Raw genomic sequence first — 24,246 nt, forward strand, 5'->3', positions numbered from 1 at the left:
GCCTTCAAAACAAGGGCATGCACGCAAATAGCTCCAAAATTACCCATCTGGGTACCGACAAGACCAAAGGCACAAGCGAGCGGAGTCGTTAGAAAATAATTGAAGCAAATGGGCACTTTCTTTGCCACGTGAATTTCGGCTGGGAATCCCGTTGGCAGGAGCGGCGGTTTCAAAGGTGTCCACACCTGCGGAGCCTGCGCCCGCGGGAGCGCCGAGCCCGGGGGGTCGCCGGGCGGGGGGCAGGGTTGGCCCCCCCCGCTCTGTTTAAATGGCCCAGGGAAAAAAAAAAAAAAAAAAAAAAAAGCCATCAAAACAACTTCCATCAGAAAAAAAACATTAGTTAAGAAGGAAACGGCTGTGGACACCCCGGTGGGATATCTCCTGACTCCAGGCAGGAGGGTTCCTGCCATTGGTACCAGTCCTGCAGAATTGCCCGCCCTCCTCGGTTTTGTTTGTTTAGCAGCTGAGATTTAGAATATACACAGCAGAAGGATTTATCTTCCATTATGAAGAAACAAAAAAGATGTGACCTACATCTTCACCCCCGAGCCCACCCAAACCCCCCCCACACCCCTTGCAATGAAACCACCACAATTTGCTTTTCGGTGACACAAGGATAATGTGAAGCGAGTGATCCTTGCATCACTTTTCTCCAAATAAGTTCAGTGTGAAGTACAAGCACTGTGTTTTCTATCACTGATGACTGCGTTGATTCCTAACACATTAGTGAAGGAAAATTTTAGCTAGAAGAATTTGAATCTTACAGATGAGTACAGACAAATGAGCAAACGTCACAGAAGACCGTTAAACCATATCACAAATGCATATTCTTTTCATATTGCTTTTTCATTGTCTGTTTTTCTGGGGTTTGTTTATTTTATTTTTACTATTTTTTCCTTTTTCCACTATTCACATCTCAGGCAGTTACTGGCTCTCCTGTTGCTTATGGCTATGGATTGAAGGGCAGAAAATGATGTAACGAATAGGAAAAGGATTTAAATTAAAACACAGTGCTCTTAAGGTACGACCCATTAGAAAATAGCAAGGAACTTGGTCTGAGCAGCCAGACCTTGATGTCCACATGGTGGTGAGGCCTTGGTAAACCTAATGTTATCATGGCACCATTTCTGCCTATTTTACACGTTATTCAGCTCTACTCAAGCTAAAATCCCACCTTCCAGTTTCTCTTATATATAGCCTAAGGTGTAGGGTTTGACAGCTGGGGAACAACCGGGCAGGTAAAATGCAGAGCCTCGGGATGGTGATGGGAAACAGGGGCCGTATCCTTCCATCCTGCAGATGTCTTCCTAAGGCTGTGTACCTGCTGCCTGCAGGATGGATGTCCTTGGTTCCTGAGAGGAATGCCTGCCTCTGCTCCTCCGGATCTCTTCCCAGCCTCTTCTCCTAAATGACACGTGAGAATGAGTCAGAGATAAGCAGTCGGCCCGGGAGGTATCACAACAAAGCTAAGGACACGCTTTTCCTTCGGCCCAGGAAGCTACAGGAGCAGGGGCTGTTTACCCGCGGGGCAGATGGAGGCCACCAGCTGAGCAGAGCACGGGCCTCTCCTCCTCCAGCACCCACCCTCGGAAAAAGGAGTGGGACCCACAGGGTCTGTGCTGTGGTAACAGGAGCGGTCAGGACAGCGAGCAATGATTAGGAAGTGGCAGAGCCGGACCCAGAGGAACTTTGGCGAGCAGGTTAAGCTGTGTTGTGTTTGCATTTGAGCCATTGGCTGGGTTGGGATACTGGCTTGCTCCTGCCAGGCAAGTGCTCTTAGTATGCAGCCTTCACCATTTATTTCATCACTTCTCTACATGGAGTGTAGTAGATGGGAGGTTCTAAAGGGGTGGATTTTTAGTGCATTGCCTGTCTCTGGGGACTATTTGATGAAAGGTGGATCTTGGCAGACCCTGAGTAGAATAAATGCTGTTTAAAAATCCACATTTGAAAAAAATAATAAAAAATCCTGCTGCAAAGGTGGAAAACCATCCCATAGGGTAGCCATTACACAAGTTTCAGAAAAAAAAAAAAAACACAAAAAAACCCCAACAGAGCAACTGCAAGCCTGCATTTCTCTCTGATAGCAGAACAGCTCTGGAAGTAATTGTCCATTTTGTTTCACCTTTCTCCTCCTGAGGTTTTGGGTCTTGCCTGTCACGTTTCGCCATCGACGAGACCTCAACTGAGGAGCTCTGGGGTGGGTGGTGCCTGTAGGGAGGGCAGGACCCGCGTGGGGAGCAGCACCAGCACCCGCTGGGGGACACCAGTGGGCACCACTGCGAGCTGCTGTCCCGGTTCGCTGAGCACTCCGCCGGTCCCTGGGGCTCCCCGATTCCGGAGAAAGTGGCCAATTATTTTTCTGTCTGAAAGAGTCTGTGATGTGGCAGAGAATGACAGCTCCAAGGGAGAAAACACCTCTTCATTAAAAAGTGCTGCTAAGCACACTGAATATCCAGATCCCAGCACCCAGTTGCACAAAGGCTACGATAAGACCCAAGAAATTACGCATTTTCACAAGATATTTTTGTACACACATACACACATACATATATCTGTGTGTACAATGTATATGCAGACACAAATACACACACACACAAATATCTACAGGCTCAGGGTAGATAGATAGATTTCAACACAGGGTAGCCAAAATCCTTTAAGTTCCTATTGAGACAAAAACTCCTGCAGAAGTCAAGTTTTGCTATCAGTTTTGATGTGCTAGGAAAAAAACTGAATTAAATTGGTTAGAAGAGAGTCAGCTTCATGGAAGTAAATGATTAGGCATTCGTTGAGGAAAATATTAAACAGAAAAGAGAAAGCAATAATCTCTGTTTTGCACACCTCTCTTTGAGAGACCATGGGAAGAGAGGGCCAGGCTGCTACATTTTGTAGGTTTCATTTTATTTAATTTCATTTTGCTGATTTAATGATTGCAGGAATTAATTTCAATGAATGAGAAAATATTTCTAAAAAATATACAAAACACGTATGAATTATGCGACGAGTGAAGAATTGGGTTTCCTGGTGAGGCACATGGTATTGTAGAAGAGAACCACTTCTATCCCAAAGAAAGATCAAAATGGAAGCTGCATTTTAACAGCCTTCTTTTTCTTTTCCTTCAGAAATTCTGGAAGGCTGAGAAGAAGGCATTTTGAGGAAAAGGTGGGAAAGAAAGTGGTGACATCCATGGCTACTGCAAGTAAAGCAAGGTAGAAGTAATTGTTTCCACAATGGCTCTGTGGAAGAGTTCAAGCTCCAAGATGAACAGAAGCAGCCCTCAGCCTTAACCTATCTCCTCATGGCCCAGCAGCTTTCCTCAGCCCAGGTCCCTGGCTGCCTGCACTCCTGCACTGAGCTGCCTGGGCTCAGCAGGCTGCTGCCTCTCTCCCCAGTTACCAGCCTGACTCTCCCTTAGCCTATCCCAGGAGGGTGGCCCAAGTGGGATGCTCAGAGCATCACACCGGGGTTGCTTTGCAGATGAGCCCCACTCCCTCTTGCTCACATGTTTCGGTGAAGCAGGAAACAGACAGAGTGAGGGCAGGGCAGCAGTCGACCCTCCAGTTATGGTTATCCATTTTTTATAGGGGGACATACTGAGATAAACCACCACCAGTTCCATCAGATCTGGGGAAATATTCCAGCTGAACTGTAATCCAGAGGCACAGTGATGAATAAGGAAGGAGACAGATTCCCATATTTGTTGTTCAGAGCTGGGCACTGAGAAAAGTGGAAACCCTGTGCTGACAAAAGGGTTAAACCCCTGTGACTTTGAATATGCTGCTATTTACTGACTTGTCAGAATCACTAAACAACATTTTTCTAACCATTCCTGCAGTTTTATTTTAAAATTTCCACCTCCATTTGTCCTCTCACCTGACCAGATAACACAATGCCTTCTTCAGCATCCTAAAGAAGGAATCTAATCTGCAGCAAGGCAGAAATACTTGAAATAGAACAAATAACTCCTTCTTCTCATAAACAATTTACAGAACATAACCATTTGTTCTCAATAAAGATTTTAAGCCACAATCACTTATTTTCAGTAGAACTTTAAATTCTACAACAGTGTATCTTTGTTCCCCTGTTGTGATGCAGAGTTGCTGGGGTTGATTCTGTGATATTTATATTTGATTGTTTTCTGTTTTAAATGTGTGCAAACATAACTGCAAATGATAGTTCTTTTCCATGCTTAGCATATTCATCACCTTATCTTCCTCTCAACTTCTTGATTTGCATGCAAGAAATCTGTTGTTAGAGAGAATGCAATCTGCAAGGCAACAAAATCCTGTCCCATGGGGGGAAGGGGTCAAAGTGGTACACATAGCTCAGATGAAGAGTATGAAGTATGTACAATAACCTGATCCTCATCATATGAAAGGCCCACAGTCCAAGTGCAGTGTGCCAGGGAGAGAATAACTATTGCAAGAAGCAGTGAGAAGACTCTGGTTGCAGTTCTACCAGGTATTGGCTTTATTGACAGGAGCAGACCATGAAGTCTCCAGTTCCCTGGTGGCTGCCTGCCTACTCTTATGGCTCAGGTCTCTTTCACTCAATCTGTATGAACATTTGGAAGGCTGGGCTGTAAATCAAACTTTGAGGGCAGTTCTACTTAATAATTACCACCTCCCAAAAGAGTGTGATTTTAACCTTGATTTTTTTCATTTGGTGATCAGTGCAATCTTACCAACAGCTGCATCAGCACAATGAAGACAACAAACAGCATTCCAGGAACAAAACCAAAACTGTAGGGTAGGAACTTCCTCCACTGGTTTTGCAGGCATCCTGTTGAACCTTCCCTCGCAGATGAGTAGGGACAGGCTGGCCAGGTTGTTGCTGGTTGCCTGCCTTCAGCACCCAGGGCCAGGGATCTGTGCACTGCCCAAGCACCCATGGTGCTCCTCTGGCCCAGTTTAGGCTCAGGCATGTGGCCACATTTCTGTCAAATTGGTCCATGCACTCATCGGAGGTTGAGCTCTCTGCAGGTGAAGGGGCAGCACCCAGCTCAGGGCAAAGGCTGCTGGTGCAGAGTCAACCTGTTGCCATGTTTTGAAGAAATCAGAGCCCAGGCAAGAGTTTACTGACCAACAACCTGAGGCCCACAGTGCTTCTGATTTAGTACTAAGAACCTTAAAACCAGATTTGTGGAACCACGGTCTGGTGGGCTTGCAGCTCTTGACCCACTGTAGCATCTTAAGGCATATGAAGATAAATGATAATTTGCTTGCAAGTGTTGCACCCTTGACTCTGGCTGTCTGGCAGGTGGTCTGGCCACAGCACAGCTGTACTTATGGCAGGGGCTGGAGCAGTAACACTGCCAGGCCTTCTAGCTCCAAGCAGAGCAGCAACTAGAGAGTTAAATCAGTCAGCACTGGTTTTTCTCCCCAGATTTGATCTCAAACACCCAGAACAGAGGCAATTACACCTCTCTGAAACAGCTCTCCACTGCCTGCCTTCCTCTATATTCACTTGCATAAAACCCAGAGTCAAAAATTTGCCAGTCCAAAACAGTAATAGGCAGTGGCAGATCACGCGTAGTTGCACTTTCTGTCTCTCTCACCAAAGTGTAATCCAGTGGTATCTGATATGGCTAAGAGCTAGAACGATGATTTACTATGCTTGGTTAGCATAAAACAGCTCAGGCTGCTGCAGGTTCACAGCATTTTGCTTTGGGGCATGCCCTTTTCATCACTCCTATTCTCAGCTGTGGCCTGGTCAGGAAGGCTGGTCCAGCTATTGGTGGGATCTCCTTGTGAGCCAGAAAGCTAAATTAGTGCTTAGAATTCATGCTCATATCCCAATCCCCATGTGGTTGTGCTAGGAGTCATATGCTATGCTGCAGGGGCCAAAACCTATTGCAGAAGGCGAGGTGACCCCAAAAACCCCTATGACCACAAAGCATGCCGAAACCACAGCCTTGCAAACTTCTGTAGCTGCACTTTGTGCCCATTACCTGAGCAAAGGCTTTGCCAAACTTGACTTTGAATTTGCTCCCATTATCCAACCTCTCCTTCCAAATAAGTATGAGTTTGCCAGAGACTTCTTATTTCTCTGCAAGGGTGCAGAGTCTATACAATGCTACTCAGATGAAATTTGCCTCAGTCTCTTTATTCAGCTAGTGACAGGTCTGTGTGAAACTCTTTAACCTACTGCAGAGCCTATCTCACTAAGCATCGATAGTTTTCAACTGATACATCTAAAGCACCCCCAAAAGCTGACTGAGAAAAGTACGTTCAGCCATCTGTAAAACTGCAAGAGTTTCAGAAACATATACTATTTTTTAAAGAATATGTTGCAGTTTCCATAGAAAATATTCAAAGGCCTGTGAATTAGAAGATGTGCTCATCTCTGCTGTAGTGAATCCCCGCAAGGCACAGGTGAACAGCCTCCAAAGGAAAGAGGACCACAGTGATGTCTATTAAATCCTGATTGAATGCTTGACTTGCCATAGCTTGCTGCTTTTGGAAATTCTGACTTAATAGAAGTTGCAAACAGTTATAAAACAAGAGGTGGGAATGATGTATGTAAAAAGAAACACTAAAAATGCTTAGCATAATACCACTACAAAAATTTAGTTAAAAAAAATATCATATAAAAGGTATAGCCAAACTGGTGTTAAGGCAATCTGCTCTAAAGCATACATGCAGGGGCATTTGAACTGTGACAGCTGAAAAAATTTCACAATTACATCAACTTTTCAGGCTGAACTGTTACTATCATTCACAGGAAAACAAACCAGTGAGTAAATGAAAAAAAAAATTAAGGTTGCCCCCATCATATTTCTCAATAGCGATGAGAACAACTCTCCCTGGTTGCAACTCACATGAACATGTCAGAGATTTACTGGGGTTGAAACATCTCTGCTCAGTTTAGCCACTGTGTTTTTCCACACAACCCCATCCCAAACCCCTCTCCCCTACTGCCTCAGCAGGTTCCACCTCCAGCACTCCAGCTTCACCTTTCCTACTTCTGTTTTTTCAGTGTGGGCAAGTCTGTGGTGTAAGCATCCTTACTATTGACTCTCCCGGTCTTGCACCAGCACAGGTCTGTCCCAGGGCCCAGGCTCAAAACCTATGTCCCACCTTCCCAGCAGTACTCTGGATCTGTGTCCTGCTGTCCTGTGAGCTGAACTGTCTGTGTGTCCTGTTGGGGATGACCAGGGTGGCTGCATGCTGAGACAGGCCCTAATGTCATCCCACAGCTGCTGGTACCCATGCACTGCCCCATCAGCCTCTCAACACATCACATCCAGGGAGCTGGTTTATCCATATCCAGCTGGGTTTCCTGTAGCCAGCACTGAAGTACTCCAGGGTACACATGAAGCTTTTTCTGGTCTCAACACTTTAAATTTCCACTGGAGGAAAAAGCAGAGCAGATGGTGCCCGGACTGGGAGCAACTCACCTTTGACGTCTTCTGAAAGCACAGCCTGGCCAAAGGCCACTAGCAGTTCTGAATAACCTGAGCACCTCCATCTCTGTCCTTTCCTGCTCTTACTCTGGCTCTTGTTGCACCAGCCATATGAGAGGGGTTCAGCCCCCAGTGCTAATGCTCTGGAATTGAAAATGCCTAATGTTAGAAATTGATTATGCTACATTCCAGTGGACAGGTGTAGAAGTAGTCATAGGTTGAGCTTGGCTACCTTACCTGTCTTGGCCACAAATCAATTTGTCCTTCTTAACACTGAAATAGAGACAAATCTTACTAAACAATCTCTTATAGTTAAATATGTTTTTGAGAATAGTGATGGCAGTTGAAATACAGCATTAAGAACCCCCTAACTCTTGGTCATGTAACTTATTTAGAAGGAAAAAAGTACAGGTTTATTTTCCTACCTTCTCCTTAACCCCTAGAGGCTGTGATATTACATGTGTAAATTCAAATTAACACTTCTCCCATCTGGATTTCTGTATATTTAAATAGGAGGCTTGGAATAACATTTTTCTCTTTAGAATAAATGCTTGTGAGAAACTACCATGTTTGAAGAGCAATGGGTTAGGTTGCTGACCAGTCTAGTACCCAACTAGGAAAACCAGAGACAACTCTGAAATTACTTTGTCAAGTTTTTTTGTTTGTTTTTTTTTCGGTTTTGTTTTTTTTTTTTTTTTCATATTTAGCCTTCACAGCCTGAGGAGACATCAGTGTCTTTGAAGGCAGGGCACATTAGCTGATAAATGTTTTTCTGCAACTTTATTAAGCCCTTATCTTTTTCATAGGTATGACCTGCTATCTCTACCTTCTTTTTTCCCCTCAGTCCCCTATGCAGCTGGGCACTGTCAGCAGCATCAACCCCTACCTCTGGGGCACCCTGTCCCATGGGGGACCATGGCAGCTGCTCCACTCACTCTTCTGTGAGGCAGGAGGGCAGGTGTGGGTATAAAGAGATGGATATAAAGGGATGGGTATAAATGCTCCTTCAGCTGATGGGAAACCCAAAACCCCAAGAAGAAACCTCCCAAGACACCCATTGCATCAGTAACTGGGGCAGAGGAGAGCATCACCAGAGCCAGGCTGCATTGCCCTGCTTGACACCCTTATTGAGAGAGCCAGCACCTCTACCTGCCCCCCTCACCCTGGCAGATGGGCTGAGCCTGAGTGAGAGCTTATGATTTGCCTGCACATGCTTCACTCAGCTGTAGAAAGGTGTTAGAGTGAAGTCCTCAAAACCAAAAGCATCAGTGGGCAGTTCCAGCCTCTCTCTCTGACACACTTTTGCTTGCAGCTTCCCCAGCTCATCCTTCCCTCACAGCAGGGCAGGATTCAGAGAGGAAACTCTGCTTTGCAATTGCCAAACATGCTCTGCCAGAAACCCACCAATGAACAGAAACAGCTGCTCTTCTCCTTCCTCCTTGCTCTCACGGGTGTGTGAAGAGTCCTCTCCATGTAGAGAAACAGGGAGGAAGCATCCCCTGGGCTCTGGATGCCCCATCTCTCTTCTCCCTGGTGCCAGCACAAGGGACAGGAAGCAGCAATCGCTTAGCAGATTTGCCTCAGCTTGTTTTGGCTGGCTCAGGGGAGGAAAAGCCTCAGAAGTCAATTGGCACAGCTTGAAAGGAAATCCCAGCACCCCCCACTCCCATCCTGCTTGGTCCAGACTCCAATGCCTGTTCCCAAACCTGACAAGCTCTGCTGTATTAAGCTGAGATGCTTCATTTGACTTCAGCTGCTGTGGATCCCCACTCTGCCCACACAAGGGTAAGGGGAGAGCTGAACTTCCTGGGACTGTCCTGAAGCATGGACGTGAGCAGCTGGAGGAATGCTGCTGCTAGTGCCGGGTGGTCAGTATGGGGTGCTCCACAGTTTCAGCAGGAGGCTGGGGGGAAGTGATGGGCTGTTTGCTGACATGATCACAGCTTTTTAAAACAAGCTTATGCTGCAAAAGCCAGGACATCTCAGATGATGCTTTTCAGCATGCTGCTGGCTGGTGTGGCGGCTCCCAACAAGTGCAATTCAGAGCGGCTCCACATGAAGCCACACACGCACCAGAGAGCAGCCAGAAACCGGGGCAGGATGCTGCAGCCCTTGGGCCAGAGGTGAAGCTGTGGGTGATGGGCCAGGTGGCAAGACAAACCTATGGGCTTTCAAGGACTCTCCCTTCCTCCATCCCCTCCTGCAGCAGCCACACACATTGCACTCGGCATGCTGCAGTGTCATTTCTTGCTCTCAGGTGAAGTCTTTACTTGACTGGAACTGGTGCCAGGTCCTCCCCAGCCTGAGCTGGTGCCATCAGGCCAGTGGGAATCCAGTCTCATCTCTTCAATGCAGAATGAATCATGGGTGGCTGGTGTTCCTCTCACTCCCAATGCATCTAGAAATGCTTCTCCAGCTGACCAGGTGGTCATGCACCAATGGCACAAAGCCCACATGTTCCCATATGCCATGCGACAGCCACAGTGCAGAACAGTGCAGTGTCATTGTGGGCCAGCAAAGACTCCAGCAGCTCTCACCCATGCTGGGTTTTAGCCAACAGCTGCACACTTGCAGTGCACAGAGCTCAAGGTCTTGCCTGCTTTCATTCAATCAGGAAACAGGAATATGGATATCATGGACAGTGGGAGAGGATGTAGCCTTTTCATAGTGGTATCACTACCTCTAGAACATATAAGTTCCAGCATAGTTCTGTACATTATGCAAGTAGCCTTTTTTGCCCAAAAGTGAAGCCCCAAAAGAGCTGAAGTTGATGAATTTCTGCCTCAAGTGGTGACCCCATTCCTCTTACACTCCACTCCTCCATTTCACTGTTTTTGTCTCAAAGACTCCTTCCCACACTGAACTCCTGGTTGTTCATGTGGCCCTTTAATTCACTCAGCTGATGGAGAATCCTCAATATGATTTTCCTGTGGCCATTCACATGAAAATCATTATTTACTCTGTGTTAACATTTTGCTGAGTTGAATCACAGCAGGGTCTGAGGAGCAGACTGGGCAGAGAAGAGAATGGATGAGCAGAAGGAAACAGGACATCTTCCTGTTGATGGCAGAGACCAGCACAGTTGCATCACCTCAACTCCTCTGATTAAAGAGAAGCAGCTTTGTAGATTTAAAAAAAAAAAAAAAAAAATTAATGTTAGAAGATCAGCTTACCAGGCATTTTGTCACTCTTCCTTTAGATCTGATGCCTTCCTTTAGAAAATGCTCTTTCAAGCAGAAAGACCGTGCTTTATGCAGGACTGACTAACAAATCCTACAGCTTGTGTTGCGGAGAAGGGAGGTTAGAGGCATTCAGAGGTGATCACCAGTTTAGCCAGCCAAAGGCACCAGGTAAGGGTATAATTCTACTGGATGTACTCGGTGCTTTGCCAAAGCCAGACCTCGGTGTCCTGCTCACACTTCACTGCACACTCTTGCTGCCAAAAGAAGTGATTGCTGGTTTTCTTGAACTCAGATAAGTCTTTTTGTAGTTAATCAGTAATATCTTGCACTTCGTGAAAGATGTGTTATTATCAGCACTCCGGCCCATCCAGCAGTGTTTCCAGTTCCTGCCTCTGATTCGTTCTTCATTTTTGTCAGGGGGATCTGAGACAATAAATGTTAAGTACCGCAATTATTGTGTGTTGTTAATTATCATGGGTGGTTACTGTGCATTGTACTTGGAGAAGCCTGAATCCCCAGGGTTGGAGGCACCTTTAAAAACCCAAAACAATCAAGCCCATCAACGATTTATCTGTATGTTTGTTAATACAATGGAACTTGATCCAAAATAGCATACAATGAAAAGACCATATGTCTTCAAAAGAATTTCCTTTTGACCACACACATAAATGTCAAATTATTTGATTAAAGGAGCTGAGATTCTGCACTTAATTTATTCCTGGCCTACTGCATGTTTCATCACATGCAAATGTTAATTTTTTTTTTCTGGGGACAAAGGAAAAGGTTTTTGCTGTGTTGTTCTATCCACTATCTCCTTGAGCAAGTTGAAAAATCATTTTGACTTTGCTGGATTTTGAATCAAGTTACACAGATCTGCTGATTTTATTAGGCAGTTTGGGTCTGACAACAATTTAAATCATCTAACAAGGTTGCCACCATTGAGTGCTGTTCATCTGGTACATTTGCCATATACAGTGCTCAGCTGATGACATAGTGGGCTGTAGGTCCAGCATTGTTTGATTGGCTCTTACCCCAGCTCTGGGGAAGGCAGCTGCAGTGCATTCAGGAGCAGGGAACCCACGGCAGAGCTAGCTGAAAAACAAGCAGAGAAGTGGGAAGGATCAAGTTCATGGCATAAGCAAATACTCTACAAATCATCAAGAGACTAACTGGATGGCCACAAAGAGATTTTTGTCAAGGGTTTTATGCAGCTAAAATCAATTCATTCACTTCATCTGTTTTGAACATACTGGAGATGCAGCTAAAGATGTCACAAATGGTTAGAGTTGCCTGGAAACCTTCAAGGTGTCAATTGACCATATTTTTAGGTGCAGGAATGTTACATGGACACACCACAATTTCACCAGTGATTTGTTTAAAAAACGAATGGAGTCAGAAACCTACAAGGGAATAAAAATATCAGGAGAGTGAAGCTGAGTTGAAGCAGGGTAACTCAAAATCAATATTTTGCTTTTAAACTCTTAAGGGGAGGCCCAGGAGGGCTGCACTCATTTTGTCCTCCTTCCTTATTGTCCTCGGAGGATTGGCTGAGAAGTGACAAGGCTGCTCCGTACTTACTGCAGGACATTCCTCACTAACAAGCCACTTGTTAGAGTATTCGCTTCCCTGCCCAGGGCCCGGCTTTCATCACACAATGGTCAAGCCAAAATTGAAACTAGAGATGGAAAAAGGGCTCCTCTCCTTTTGCCTGTAGGAATGTGTTGAATGTCCTTCTGTCCACAAACTCGGATCTGTACACGAAAACGGGTCACTGCATCTCCAGCATCCTCAGCACAACCCCGAGGGTTTGCATTCAGGGAGTAAATTCAATCTGAGGTTGCTCCAGACTGAGCTTGTGGTGAGGGGAAGAAGTGGCCACATAACTGTATCCTGCCCCTTTTGCTCATGCTTATTTGTCTGTGGCTTTGTCTAATATGACTGGGAGGAAAGGAGGCAAAAGTTTGTAGGTGTTTTTCTAAGTAAAGGTGGACAAAAGGCCAGGAAAGTTCTGGGGTGCCATTTTCTCTAGTTCTTCCAGTGTAAAAAGAAATGTCTAGAAATATTATAAGGTCCTTAGATTCTTGACTCCCAGACTGGCTCCTTGGGGCCACACATACCCAGACAAAGCACAGCCACACTGAGGGATAGGTTTCAGGATGATGGGTTCAGACAATTCACAATAGTCATGACAAAGATGCTGAACTGAAAAATTCAGAATCTGTGCTCTCATGTGGTTGTGTTTGCTGGACTCAAACAGCTGAGAGTGAACTACCCATCCCTTCACCAGGGTGATTGAAACAGATTTTTTTTCCTCTCTTAAACAAGGACTAGTTTAGAGACTAGTGGCTGGTCAGCTGAAATTCTGGATGGTCCATTAAAGACCCTAGCTTAGCAATACCCACCTGTGCACTCCTCTCATGTCTGCAAGACACAGAAAGGGGCCTGTGGTCCTGCAAGCCCTGTCCTTGGCATCACAAGGGGGCTGTGATCATGGCAGAGCCTCTTTCCTGACCCATGAGGCAGCAAACACACCCAGCAAACACACCCAAACAAGCAGGGCTACTAAGGAGAATGAGGGGACAGCAGAATAACAGAGCATGTAAATCTACAAAGTCCTCCAGCAGCAAACTTCGAAAACTATTTTATGCAAGTCCTGAGTTGACAGAAGCTGGGTGCCTCATGACTTTCAAAGCTCTGGACCTAAATCCCTACAAAAAAGCAGGGCAAGCTCTCAGCCATTCCTTTGGACTCTTTGCAAGCCAATAAACCAGAATCAGCACAAGCAGGGGGTAGAAGAGTCACAGTCCTTGTCCTTGCTCTGCTTGGTTCATAGCTATACATTTCAGTAGGAACTTTGCCTTGCGTTCAAGATCACCTCTTGAAGGAACATTTCCAGAAACATCTGTTGCAGGAGGTACAAATATTTGCGGACCCTGTGCCTTGAGATCAACACCAGAGCAGGGTGTGAATGCTGTGTAGTATCTTGGGAAGCCAAGGTTCCCATTTCCTTTCCCTGTGAAGCAAGAAGAGTCACAGACAGAGCCATGGGACTTAGTTTCACAGAAGTTCAGGCAGCATGAGAGCTTGCTGATACAGCTAAGCCCGGAACAATGCAGGCTTCTTCCATCCAAATCATCCCTGGCCGTGTGTAGCTCAGCTGCCCTGATGACAAGCAGGGCTGCCTTTCCTGATGGGAGGCCCTCAGCCAGTGCAAGCTGCAGTGGAATGCCATTGGGCACTTTTCACTCACTGTGTCCTGGGGACGGAGGGGTGCCTTGGGAGCTGGCTTCTGTTTGCAACAACAACAAAAAAATCCAATCAGAGGGAGGATTTACACTTTTAGTTTTTTTGTTTCAAATGAGTCCTCCCCGAGTGGTGCTGCACACTGGAGGTTTGATTGACCCAGACAGGCCCCTCTGAGTTGAGCTGCCGAGTGGAGCATGTGCTGGACTTCAGATGTCCCAGAAAGGACAGATGTGTGCTTCAGTGCCACCTCATTAACTCATTTGTTTAAAGCCCCCAACCAATCCACTTCCATGCAGATGGAAATCCCAGCCTCCCCCTTTGCACTTGGATGTGTATTCTCCCGCAGATACGGCAGATATGTGTTGATCTGCTCAGTTAAAAAACTTCAAACTCCTAAAATTCTGGTCTTTGACCCTACCCTAAAACTAATTTGAACTATTCTCAGCTGATCTGGAGTTGAAGGAGATGGCTTTTGACTAGAAATACCTTATCTCTAGACAAGTAATCGTTGTTAATTAAACCAGTAAAAAGACATTAGCCTCTGCTTACTTAAGTTTCAGCCAGTGAATTAACAAGCAATCCATGATGTCCTTTTAAATGAAGAGGTTCTCCTGGAATAAGACAATCCCAGAATCAATATACTTCTCCTGTGAGATCTGAAAAATAAACCCTGCAGCGCAGACTAAGAGTAATTTCTCCTGCACAAAGCACATATTTCTAGAACTTGCTTTCTCTCTTTAAAACATACAATTCCTTTCTCTCTTTAAGACATACAACTCCTCCAATTATTTTAGAAGTAGTAGATAAAAATCTGGAACCAGTTGCTAATACAGAAGTCACCACGTGGAAAAAAAATGGGATGCATGTGTGTGTTTGTACATGGAGCCTTCCCTCACTGGCATTTCTGTATGAGTAACAACGAGGAGGTGCTGCAGTTGTAACTGCAGAGAGCTTGACAGAAGATGGAAAAGAAGTAGGCACAAGATTTGACAGTGGAAGAAAAAAATATTTACAGTAAAATACTTCACATTGTATAAAAAACTCATCTGCCTCACTGTTTACTTGCAGAAAGACAAGGATTACTGTGATAATTGCAAATACGGTGATAATACACTGAGAAAAGCTGCTGGGGAGATGGGAAAGGGCCTGGAACAGCCCAGGTAAAACACACCCAAGCACATTCATGTGATGCAGGAGCCCAGGAAGCATTCCTTGATTAAAGTGTGGCATATGTACCACTGCCAGGGAGAGGACAGATGGATGTTTGGACTGATCCACTGATATATACACACACCCCCTATTACAAAAGTTTTCTACCTGAGGTTTGAGTCTCCTAAGTCATGTGTCTGTGTCAGCCTTTAACGTGGGCCAGAGACAAACACCTCCAGTGAGGTGTTATGGTTATATTTGCTGATCTTCAGTGTCCACAGGCCGGATTCTCTGTGTACTGTCTTCTTTAGTGTCCTTTGCACCAGGGGAAAGTGATGCCAGCTGTAAAACGCCAGCACTTGACACTTGTTTGCTATCAAAAATATCTGTTGTAGTGTTAGTCAATAGCAAACTGATTCCACAGGAAGTTTTCCCATTGACTACAAACTGGAGAAAGCCACATACAACTTAACAAATTCTGCCTGTGAAATATCATATACAGAATCACATTTCTCTTTTTGCAAATTAATCTAGTGGTCCTAGATCTCTCTGACCTCTAGAACCTTCTTTGGAGGTTTATTCCTTCTATAGAGTCCTGAAAAAATGAAAAAAAATTAGACCCCAATCTTTCTCTATATTTAAAATTACCATTCCCCTGTCAAATGGTAGATTTTAAAAGGTTGTGAAACCTGGAAAAAACATTCTGTCTACACAGAGAACTGCAACCACGTCAACCACCTCACTTTGTAGTGAAGAAACACCAATGCATCACAGGCCAAGTGAAGCTGAACTTTTACAGCTTCACAGAAGTTAGGAAACTTGCTGGAATTTCTCCCATCAAGTTTTCATGGCTATTCTCCTTTCAAACAGTATCAGTTTTTTTTCCCTCTCTCCCTCCCTGTCTGTTGCATGCAAACACAATTCCTATTACTAAATCAAACCAACAGAAGTACAGTACATTTTCTATGCCCTAATTAAGGTTTAAAATTTATTCTGAAATTTCACATATAGCAAAAAACCGGAACGTGATCCTCAGCTATGATGTATTCTTCCAGAAGAGCCTGTCATTTAAGGTTCTGAGGAAAGATAAAGATGAAGAGCAGATAGAAAGACATCAAAGGAAAATTTTCCATTGCCATTAAACCCCCTCTGTGTTTCTAGTTACTGACTTTGAATGTCCCATCCAATATTTGCTAAAGAAAGCTACCTAATGTCTGTTTTCCCCCTCTTTACCACCTTAGCTACAATGGGTGGGCACGTGCTTAGGGGACATTGGGATAAAACAGGGGGCAATCAAAGCTTTGAAGTGCACAGACTGGCAGCTACAGCTGAGACCTTGACCTGTCAACATCGGGCAGCTCCAGTCAGACCAGACATTACAAGGAGACTGCACAGCACCCTTGCAAAGGGCACCTGCACCCAGGACCTGCCTCTCCTTTTACCTAGGAGCCACCACAGCAGCAGGATGAGAGCAGGGACACAATCTCATCGCCCTGATCTACCAAGTTCACAGAGAAGAGAGAGGCGTATTAGCATTTAAATGGGATCTGCAGCATGTTTGTTGGTTTTACACATCTGGCTCAGGGAGGGCAGCAGCTGGGATGACTCCAGACAGAAAATACAGACTTCGGTGCTTCAGAGTCCCAAAGCCTCCTTCAGCAAGTGGAGTTCATAAACCTCCTGGCAGCCCCAATTATGATATCCTCACTCATAACAAGCAGTACCTTACTCCAGGGGAAATCTCTTTGATTTTTAATTTAGCCTAAGTTGTCACATAGGTGTAAGACACCAAGACTCAGAAGTTCCTGGAGAGTTAGAGAATACTGGCATTTGCATTTGAATCTCAGCTGCTGGCTTCAAGTGTGAGGGAGGAGAAGGGGCACAGTCTCCTCTCTTCTTCCTACTTACACTTCTTGCATATGTTATTTTGGCAAGAAAAGGAATTCTGGAAGAGTAACAAATGCTGGGGTGGGTCCCAATGTTTTTAAAGGCTGTCATATTAAAAATGAACTTCAAATTTGATACTTTTTTTTTTTTAATTCAGGCATTTAATTCTTTATTTGAGAGACTTTGAAGAAGTGTAGTTACAATCTGTAATGAGTTACAGAAGAGATCCCTAGCAGTTTTATGTGCCTGTCAGCCAAATCTCCTGCAGAGCCACTGGTTCTTGCCATTTTAGCAAGTAAAAACCTCGTGTTAAAGATAGGAAATGGGGCCATCAAAAAAGTCTCACCACAGCCAGTAAAAAAGTCAGAAATAGCACCTTCGTCCTGACTGCTGACTGCTGCCTGCTCTACCCACCAAGCCATGCTTCTTTCTTGGATGCAGAGAGAAATTTTTGCTTTTTAAGCTTAGCACAAACTCTCAATTTTCTGTTTCAGTTCTAGCACTATTTGCCTTTGCTCTTCCTTGTGGTGTATTCTTCATTCAGCTCCACTGCACCTGCGTTTTCCTGCCCACAAACACCCTGTAACAGCTCCTGCTGGGGACTCAGCTGCAGTGGAGCTGTGTATGGATGGGGTGTCTGTCCAGCTGCCACTGCTGCTTTGTCCCCCACATTCACTGTGAAGGGTCTGAAGAATTTTCTATGCTAAATGCAAAGTGGAGAGAAATGGAATTAGTGCAAATATTAAGACACTAGTGTGATTGCATGAATATTTAAGAGCATGTGTGTGAATTTGATGGCTAAGTGGCCACCAAAGGAAGAGAGAAAATAAACCCTTACTACACTGCATCACAGGCTGTAATAGCTACAGATGAGAGACTGCTTTGCATTCCAGTTTTTCAGAGGGTAATAAGGAGTCACCTGTTTGAAAAGAGATAAACAGGCTGGATCTTCAACCCTCCCATTTGGGAACATTGATGTTTAAAGTGAAATGTTTATTGGCTCTAATGAGGTTGATGCAAAAGGGTGTTGGGTATTTGCATACCAATTTCTAAACCTCCAAAAGAAAGGTGGTGATGTCTGAAAGCATAGAATGACACCCACAAGCACTTCTCTGGTTTCAAAGTAGCACCGGTTAGAAAAAAAAATTACATCCCAAATATTTTTTTTAAATGCAAGAGCAAAGAAATTTGCAAAGTAATTAAGAAGCAAATAGCCTAAAACCATCAAGGAGAACAGATTTTTAAGAGTTAAAATGTTGTTGTAGGGTTCTCTGGTAGAAACTACTATTAGCATTAAAAAGAAGAATTGGACACTTACATGGTGGCAGGCAGAAGGAGCACAGTTCTTTCCTAGACAGTGAGACATACCAGGATAGAAACACTTTGACATTAGAGCATTAACAAATCTGTAAATGATTAGCCAAGAAAAGAAATCAGGCTGATTGTTTGTCAGTTCATTAACCATCCACTGCAAAGTATATGGCTATTGTTTCCTGCAGTCAGAACAGGGTGATACAATACAAATAATAAAGATATCAGCCAGAAGACCTATTTCACTATGTGGATTGTGCACTTGGTCTTGTAAATCAGTTTTTGCATAACTTGTCTCTCTGCAAGTAATATCTGCAAGGTGAAGAAACAAAGTAACACACATCTAAAATAAATTGAATTAATCTGGAAAATAGGCTCACTACCATTTTTTGATCCACTACTTATGTAAGAAAAAAATTAGCTTTGTGTCACAATACAAATGTCAGTGTTTTACCTTTTCTGTGCACAAGTGAAATGAATTTAATTTGCCTGAGCATGTGCCCAGCTTTAGACCTGTGCCTAAGTCCTGTTTTTAGCAACTAAACACTGCTTGCAGTACTTTGCTGAGTCAGGGATTGGATTCAGTGCTCCCATGCATAGGCAGCCATATGCCAGGCACATTATGGTATACAATGCTTAATTTCCCAGGGGAAAATAAACCTTGCAGAAATTTTTCTTCATCAGGCCTTTTATTAGACACTGCTAGATCTGAGTCTCAGGAGAACATGTTTTCCTTGGCTCCAATGGCATGTACCCTCCTAGAAAATATAGAAATTGGCTGGGCACACTATAACCAGAACTGGTAGCAATGCCAACAGCCAACTAGACCCTTGCTTGCATGGTTATTAAACAATGATCAGCAAAATACATGATCACTACCTATTCCTATTTAACTCAAGGGAAAACTAAACCCACTGCTGAAAGGACACTGCCTATGATCTTTTTGCCTTGAAATGCCACACTCTCCCAGGGGCACTCTCCCCTTCCCCCTGGTGAACAGGCAGTTGCTGCTGATGAAGGATGATATACTTGATGGAAACTTGCTGACTGCTGAGACACAGGCGACTGTCCCCTCTCAAGATCACCCTTCTCTTTTCTTTCATCTTCCATCATTCATGTATGGTAAGATTTTTTGAGCCAGGATTTCTCTTGCCATATTCATAGGTAGCAGGTACACTGGGTCCATATCACCAAGAGAGAAGAAAAAGACAGACAAGCCATCTTTGTCTAACATGCTGTAGTGAGAGAATTGTCATTGTCTTTGGATTCTTTTATAAATAAAATAAATATAAAAAGACAAGTAATTTTCTCACCTAATTTTCCTGTAGAACTGATAATTAAGTGTTGTTGGCTGCATCACCAGCACACATTTGTGATAGTTGATTTAGTGTCTCTGCACATTTAAAAGCTAAAAAATTTCTCTTTTCCTGAGTAAAAATACCTGTTTCATGGCCTTTTCTCTCCTTCAAGTAATAAGTCAGCTTTATTTTTTTAAAACTTGCCATCAGTGAAAAGTGTTGCTTTTTCAGAAATCTTTCACGTGTCTAGAACCTCCCTGAAAAGTAATTATTGTGTATGTTGTAGAATGACTCTCAAAATATTAATAAATATGCAAGATGCTAACCCATATATTTTTAAAGTATATATTACAAAGACCCTGACTTGAACACAAGGTCAAAGTTTAGAGGGACAAGCCTCTGATTGGGTGGAAGTCCTTAACTCACTGTGTGATGTTTTGCACATCCATTAATTTATCTCCTTAAGTGGGAAGTGTTGAAACTACAGTTAAGACAATACTGGACATGGGAATAAACCATCACCTATGTGGGAAATACTTGAGGCTTTCCTCACAAAATATGTCCATCCTTTTAGTGTGGTTCATTCTTGCCACAGCAGCAGCAGCCTGGCAATATTGTATTGCTGAGTCAAAGCTTCATGGCTGAGAGCTGTGCAAAAGGAAGACAGTTTGGACACAAAAAGGAGAAGGTTTAATTTAAGGTGCCCAAGCTGGAAATAGACAGTCAGAGTCTTTGACCAAAGACTGTCCAAAGACTTTGACCTGTGTCTTTTGCACATCCTCAGAATTAGGTGCAGTTAAGGGAACTGCTCTGTTCTTGCCTCTTCCTTTCTCAGTGGCCTCAGCTCTGGCTCTGGAAGACAAATCCTTCACACTGTGATGTTAGAATGTGTCTGGATGTGTCTGGCACTCCTCTCTGACCACACTGACTGACAGGCTTTCAAGAAAAACAATGTCTCTATGTAAATCGAGGGCCCCCAACACCTGTGCCAGGGCATCCAGCACCTGGCTTGTAGGCACACACCTTTCATTTCGTTCCACTTATTTTGGTACAAAAAGAAATAACAGCCCTCCCCCAAGAGGTGACATTAAAATAAATTGTGTTTAAAATGAAACCAAGTACTTGCACAGTTTGCCCCAGTGTGAAACTTGTTTTAAGTTAAACCATTGAAACTTTCCTGAGTACATGAGGCTTTGAAGAATGCCTACATACTACCCATGACACCGCAAATTTCAGCAATAACCCACAGTGACTCCCACATCATGTACACAGTGCTTGCAAAATTGTCATTTAGCAGTCTCTGTACCTAATCAAAGCCTGCACACACACACCAAGCTATGACCAGAGCTAATGACATGCCATGGGGTCATTTTTGCCACCCTGAGTTGGCAAGAGACATTAAAGGAGACATTAGAAGAGCCTCCCTTGAAATGGCCATGTGAGAATAGCCATAAAGGTAGAAAAATAACATCATGTATGCAAGTTTTCTTATGAAAGTAAGTAATGAGATAGGACCAAAGTCCTAATATAACTCTCCTAGCAGGATCAAAGCTGATTCTGCAAACTCTATTGCCTGAATATTGCACTGTAAATCCTTGACTTATTAGCTCCTGCAAGTCCCTCTGGGGTGATTTAGGAGGTTTATTGTTGTATGTCTGTATATTGAGGCATTAGGAGAGATGGGAATTGTATGCAAGTCTTTGCCACCACAGTTTGCAACCTGAAAAATTAAACTGCTATCAATCCCACCTTATGTAAGTATTTTGGCCCCTTGGCAATGGTATTCTGAGTAATCCAGTATTTACATACATATATGGTTTTCCTTTTGGCAATTAAACATCAGGGACCCTGAACTGAAGCCCACAGCTGCCTGCAAGGACAGAAAGCCATTTTGACAGCAGCAACTGGCATGGGCTGAGCATGGGAGCACTTTCTCATCTGTCCAGCTTTTACCTGTGCTTTTGCCTATCTGCTACTGAGCCTGAGTGTTGGTGTGTGCAAAGCTCTGGCAGCAACATAATATTCACCAGTGATGCTTCAAAACTCAGTCTTTTCAGGACTAACCCTGACATCTTATAAATTCCAGATAACATTTTAAAAGGCATTTCTAATGAAGGGCTTGTTATTTCCCAAGTAGAGACAGGCAGCCCCAGCTTTCCCCTTTCTGTGTCTTGCCTTTTTCTTTATCACCATTGTGTAACAACCCAAAAGATACATGACATTTATCACAACACTTCTCATCCATTCACCTGACAATTAGAAATGCCCGGTGGATGGGCTGGAGGCCTGGTATTTATGTTTGTATTTTTGAGTTTCAGCATTTCTGTAACCCTTCGTTACCACTAGCAGAGCCAAAAGTCAGCACTCGCCTCACACAGCAGGCACAGGCACATCCACATCACTAAAACACATGATTGAGAAGGAGCTTGGGTGTGAACTCTGGTTTGTGTAAAGAAGCACTCTCACCTGTATTTTCTGCCAGCTGTCACATCACAACCAGTTGCACTTACCACCAGGAAAGGTTTGTCACAACCTCTTCTCCCTCTTGGAAGACAGACCTGAGTGTGGGGCAGCGATGCAACCTGCTGTTTCTTTGCTCATGGACAGCTAAGGCTAGATCCAGCTCACAGCAAAACCAGACTGTTACTGTTTAAGAAAACACATCCTGACTACACTTCTAAACAAATGATAATACTCTATTTCCTTTTCATACCTAGAAAATTTTATTGGCCACCACATCTCCCCACTGGTGATGCAACTCCATTTGCAACCCATTGCTCATGACCATCCTATATTTTCAGGTGGATCACATGGGCACACCATGCTCAAGGATGACTAGAATTTAAATAAACAGAATTATTTAGGGCAGAATTTAAATGAAATTATACAAATTATGATGTGTTTATGGCTAAATCTAGGGCCAACCGAGCTACTAAGATCATTACTGCTGAATTTATTTGCAGAATAAGTAAGTAGAAGAAAAGCAGGATCTTGCTTAGACATGTCTGCAAATAACGAAACATCATTAACATGCAGGGGACTTGTTACATTTTGGTGGATTTGATTTTCGAGTACCAGGCTGGGTTTCTTGCTTGCCAGTCTCTGCAGCCCTGCCATCACCACTAGTTGCAGGAGAGGCTGTTTCCAGGCAGTGGCATTCCCCTGCAGAGGCTGTAACACCACACTGCCCAGAGGCACGGCGTGTTGATTGAAGCATGGTCTCTATGTGTCATGTGTCAAGGATGATATGTCACCAAGTCAGCCTTGCATCTCTACACAAGGTGTTGAGATAACACTATCAAATCATAGCCTCGTGACTGGTTTTTAGTGTCTAATACAACAAATGACTATAAGCTCACTCTGGATTAATGTCGGTGTCATGAATGTTTACTAATGCATATCAAAGCCGGGATCAATGCCAGGAAAGGATTTTAAGTGTAAGTTTACAATGAAACATAGACAGAGAGCTGACTCCCCCCCTCCAGCACAAATTACAAGCAAGTTTACACTGCATTGTGCAGGGGCAGAGGGCAATATTCCTGACACATTATTGAGAAAACAAAGCTTCCCTTCCTTCTTTCTGTGAAAGGACAACATCATTTTGGTTATATTGGTTTACTGCTTGAAACTGTAAGATAAATCACATTGTGGACAAGATGTAAGCTCTGGCTTGCCAGCAGACTGGTTACACATGTACTTACAACTCTCACTGAACGACCCACACCATCCAGTGGGGTCATCATCATGTTTTTTCACTTCTCTTTTTATCATGTTCCACAGCTGGACATGTCTTCCCAGACCCTCAAAAATTGTCCATGATTGTGTCCAGTGCTAGTGCAGCAGATGCAGCAGGATGCCACCATCTGTGCTCACAGAAATTCCCACCCTGTCCCACCAGGTTCCCCCCAAGCAGCTGGTGTTTTGCAGGGTCCCATAGCTCAGAAGTGAATGCCAAAGGATGCAGTTTGAGGGCAATATGCTTTTGCTTTCAGTTTAAATGTTTTGCCATTGCTGCTTTGAAGGGCTTTGCAAGCTTGCCTTAAGGATTGCCTTTCTTTGTCAAATGGCAATATTTATTTGGGGCAAATAGGTTAAAGGGAGAATCCTCCACTTTTAAGCCCTTATCCCTGGAGGAAAGGAGGAAATTCCTCCTTCTGCATTGGAGCCTAAACTCTGACCTGCTGGACATCACAGTCTGCTACCCAGGGCCTTCAGCTCACTCCTCAGCAGGCAGTGGCACTGTGGGGTGTTTCATGGGGCCAAGGCATATGAGAAACAAAAGACAGACTCAACCCTTTTCTCTTTCATGCACTTTCTCTGCAGCCAGTTGATACATTCTTTTGCATATGCTGAAGCTGGCCCAAAGTGGCTGGGACCCCTTGCCCAGCAGCATTTGGTGGGCAGTGCTGCCATACACCATGTCAGGCTGCACACAAGTAAGGCAGTGCCTGAGCCTCACACACATCTGTAGCAACCTGAGCGCTGATATCTCGCTTCAGCCTCATCCCAGATATGTGTTTGTGCACGTATGCATTTTCACAGCCTTACAAATGAACAAAAAGTATGGTTATTTCAAGCGGTGACAGTGTCACAAGGAAGTGGCAGACTTGGGACATCAACACTGCAGCTCCAGTCTATCAGCTTGGGAAGCCCCTGCCCTGTGCATCACTACCTCCAGCTGATCTCAACAGGTACATCCCACTCTCCTCTTGGGTCCTCACCATTGCAGCTAGTCCAAGAAAACATGTGTAAGCTGAGCTCTGGGAAT

The 24,246-nt window shown here is 44.2% G+C and overlaps 1 long non-coding RNA gene across 2 annotated transcripts in view; it reads right to left on the reverse strand.

Annotated features, from left to right (window-relative positions):
* Positions 1 to 599: 599 nt before the first annotated feature.
* The window catches only part of LOC143693936 (uncharacterized), a 118,304-nt gene continuing 94,657 nt past the window's right edge, over positions 600 to 24,246 (reverse strand). The window contains exons 1-4 of one of the 2 annotated variants that reach the window (XR_013182003.1): positions 14,383 to 14,499; positions 11,619 to 11,679; positions 10,579 to 11,010; positions 600 to 1,404 (exon numbers count right to left, since the gene is read on the reverse strand). This is a non-coding gene — a long non-coding RNA (uncharacterized LOC143693936). Of the gene's footprint in view, positions 1,405 to 10,578; positions 11,011 to 11,618; positions 11,680 to 14,382; positions 14,500 to 24,246 lie in introns of those variants that run through there. The other variant, XR_013182002.1, reaches the window with a different exon arrangement.

This window comes from Agelaius phoeniceus, chromosome 1 (assembly GCF_051311805.1).
Source record: "Agelaius phoeniceus isolate bAgePho1 chromosome 1, bAgePho1.hap1, whole genome shotgun sequence".
Taxonomy (NCBI): Eukaryota; Metazoa; Chordata; class Aves; order Passeriformes; family Icteridae; genus Agelaius; species Agelaius phoeniceus.